Source organism: Notechis scutatus, chromosome 2 (genome assembly GCF_049901735.1).
Source record: "Notechis scutatus isolate UNSWTSFEM ecotype Mainland chromosome 2, rNotScu1.2, whole genome shotgun sequence".
In the NCBI taxonomy this organism is placed as follows: domain Eukaryota; kingdom Metazoa; phylum Chordata; class Lepidosauria; order Squamata; family Elapidae; genus Notechis; species Notechis scutatus.
Window position 1 is genome coordinate 144,074,632 of NC_142010.1, and position 4,033 is coordinate 144,078,664.

Genomic DNA, 4,033 nt, shown 5'->3' on the forward strand with positions numbered 1-4,033 from the left:
AATCATTAAAACAGATCATAAATCCACTGGCTTTTATTTGTATATAAGGCAGAATACATTTCACCTCTGGAAGCAGAAGCTCCACTCTAAGGTTACAGATGAGGAATGATCAGCAATATTATAAAATGAGCTGTGGTGGCTCAGTAATTAGAATGCAGTATGGCAGACGAATTCTGCTTACTGCCAGCAGTTCGATCCTGACCAGCTCAAGGTTGACTCAGCCATCCATCCTTCCAAGGTCGATAAAATGAGGACCCAGATTGCTGGGGGCAATATGCTACTTTGTAAACTGCTTAGAGAGGGCTGTAACACATTGTAAAGCGGTATATAAGTCTAACTGCTATTGCTATTATTTGGCCTCTTTTTTTCCTTAGGGGGAAAAGAAAAAGTGAAAGGAATGTAAAGTAACAAATGATTTGCAGGACACCGAACTGCAAACTAGCTAACCATTTTCTACCTCGTGTTACCATGCAAAAACATGATTGGTTTGTCAGCTTGCTAGTTCAATGGGTTTTACAAATCCACACAATTGGATTGATTAAGTCATGGTTCAGTTAATCATGGTCAAATGTATTGTTTGAAAATATTCCATGTGATGACCTAATGGTTATGTACAGTATCTGTCTTTCCATCTCCCACAGCATCCAATACTGCTGATGAAGCTTCCAGGATAGGAAGCAAAACGTCTTGTTTTGCCTCCAAAATCAGTCCAGTTGCTTTTTCAAATTTTTTTTTTAAAAAAACCACTTTTGATGCATGTGATGACCTTATAGAATGAGCAAATAAGAACTCTTTGCAAGGCAACGATCATAATCATTGCATTAGCATGATAGGGATATTCTGCTAGCATGTAGGTCCTTGACTTATGACAGTCTTCCTCAACCTATAGCGCCCTCCATAAGTGTTGGATTATAATTGCCAGCATGGCCATTCAGGCAAGACAAATCTTCAGATGCAGGCAACATCATGTGATTACAAGCATTGCACACACACACACACACACACACACACACACACACAAGCTTAGTATCAAAATACATAATCAAAGCCAGCTGTAGTAGAAGAAACAGAACATCTGGAAGTTGAAACCAGGGCAATTTAACTAAGACACCAGTTGTCATCAGCAATAGTAATTAATCTTCAGGATAAGCTTCCAGGATACGCAGGGAGGAGGAGGAGAGAATATTACTTACTGTAACCTGCAGCTTTCCAGTGATTTAAGAACTTCCCCCATGAAGCTAGATTTGAATGAAGTTGTCTGATTTATTAATAAGAGGGAAACAGCATGCTCCCAAAACAAGGGGGGAAATGGATAATATTAAAGAGATCATTTACCTTTCAAAACTATTAACTGAGAAGTTGAAGAATAGATGGATAGACACCACATTCTCCCAGCCATGTGGCGCAAAAGGACCCACATTGTGTGTTGTTCCAAATATTAAACATAGAATATAAAAATGTTTGTGTCCTTGGGTGGGAGTAGGAAGGAAGACACAGAAATATTCCCCTGGAAGCTGTGCCTTGAAGCACACAGTATCTGAAATGGTCCCTTTGGGGTAGTAACATAGCATCATCCCGACCCTTTCATTCTGTGATGGATCCTCAAGGACAAAATAAGACTTTCTCACGGAATTCTGCTGCAGCCACTGTTTTCTTCCCAAGTTGGTCACATCAACCTCAACCTCAACTTAGAGTAGTAGATGGATTATTCCATGTATATATCTTCTTTTGTGGTGAGGAGGAGGTCATGCTGACCAACTAAAGTATTCCGGATTAGAGTCACGTATGTCTCATTTAAAAACAAATGCACTAGTATTTGAGGAACTCCTACAGTTTTCCTTTTGGGGCGTTATTATTTAGTGGCGTTCTGCCTACAAGATGTCTACACCAATGGATCTTTACTGTACCACAGTCTCGCCAGGCTGATGCTATCCACCTCCCTGTTAAGTAGCAATTCTGAGAAATGCAATAAACGCTTAGGGGGGGAAACACCAGATTTATGACGGCTGATTGATTAGATAGCAACTTGACAGAGCGTCCACACAGCCATAGGTGGGCTGCTGGGGGTTCGCAGGGGTTTGCGAGAGCCCCTGCCTAAGATTCTGTGCAGTTCGGAGAAACCCCAAATCCCACTCCCCACACAGCCCCTTTTGAATGCAGGTAAGTGCAGGGCATGCACGGAGGTTTGGGGAGGCCAAAAAATGGGCCTCCTGGAAATTCGGGAAGGCCGGAAATCAGAGGTAGGATTCAGCAGGTTCTGACCAGTTCTGAAGAACCGGTAGTGGAAAATTTGAGTAGTTCGGAGAACCGACAAATACCACCTCTGACTGGAGATTTTACAGTATCCTTCCCCTGCCACACCCACCAAGCCACGCCCACAGAACCGGTAGTAAAAAAATTCGAATCCCACCACTGCCCATTTCTGGCTTCCAGAGAACCTCTGGAGCCCAGGGAGGCCGTTTTTGCCCTCCCAGAGGCTCAAGGAAAGCCTCCAGAGTCCAGGGAGGCAAAAACACACACACCCCGCTGTGGTGCAGGAGGCCCACTAGGCCATGCCCACCCAGCAACCAGGCAGAGAACCCATTGCTAAAATTTTGGAAGCTCATCCCTGCACACAGCCATTTGAAAGCTGATGTTCAGCACTGTCGGAGTGAGCAAAAGTCTACACCACAGCTGCACATTTGTTATGGTTTAGGTTATGGATCCCTTAGTCATTCTATTTGCCTGGTTGTGAGGATGCTGGACAGATTAGTCCATTTGCAAAGCTCCACAAGACTTCCTCATGGTAGCTAGCTGTTTTTTTCCGAGGAACTCCTTCACTGGGTCACGCTGTTTCTCAACATGTGGCTCAAGTTGGCTTCTCCATCCACATGGCTCTTGGTGGAGGGACCTCTCTGTTGTACTGCTGGTCTCTGATGCTGCCTCGTAATTTACCATGAGCCAATGAGGAGGAGGAGGAGGAGCAGGTATAGATGCACTGACCTGATGACATCTAGGGGAGGAAGGTGATGATCATTAGCTCCAAACTTAATTCCATGGTTCCCAAAATTCAAGAGCCCCTTCTTTGTGGTTTCGATAGCCAAAGTTTTACACTGGAAAAGAGCCCCTGTGACTAATACAGGCCAAACTTGCCAGAATGTTGGGAATAGTAGCAAGATGATTGTCCCCATTTAAATAGATAGTGCAGACTACCAGCTTGTCCTCTGATAAACTTTTACTATTAAAATGATACATCTATTTAAAAAACAACAATAGAAATAGGTTAGTATAGGCGGCCACCTGCATTCAATAAGCCAGAGAAGTGCAAAGGTGTTTGCATAGTGTTTCCTCTTCGTGGTTACTAGTCACAATGGCTCCACGCTGTCACCAAAATCAGAAGTCACACATTTTTTTTTATGCCAGTGGCTCGAAGACAACGATGGAGAGGGTGTTTCTTGTGGAAAGTCAGCAGGATCTAATTGGAAACTATGGGAAATCAGGATATTTAATTAGAAAGGCCCTTGATAGGAAATAATAGAAAATACTTGCAGCTCGGGTTTTAGATTTTGGCAGTGGTTTGCTCTCCAAACTTGTTTCCATTTAGTTCCCAAACGTTTGTTACCATGCTAGGAAATATCATCAGTGGGATTTTTTTGGTCCTATTCCAATTTAACTTGTATATGTTTTGTGAGCCAGTGTGATCAGTTGATCGCATGATGGGTTGTTTGTTTGGAGCTATATTTAAATTCTGAGTAGTTCACTGGTTCCCTTGTTGATTGGTTGTTGGTTACATATGATGGATCTAAATCCATATGTCTTTGATGTGATCCAGTGTGTATGAGGTGATCTATTGTTACAAAGGCATAATGCTGCCTACTTCTGTTGCTATGTAGAAAGGTTACTATGATGAACAAGGGTAATATCCACATTCATATCTTTGGCTGTGCATGTACATCCAGAGAAAATATTTGCATGATACACGTACGTACAGAAGGCACTTGCAGGCAAGAGATGACAAAAGTAAGAGCAAATATTCAGAAAGAGTTCAAATGTC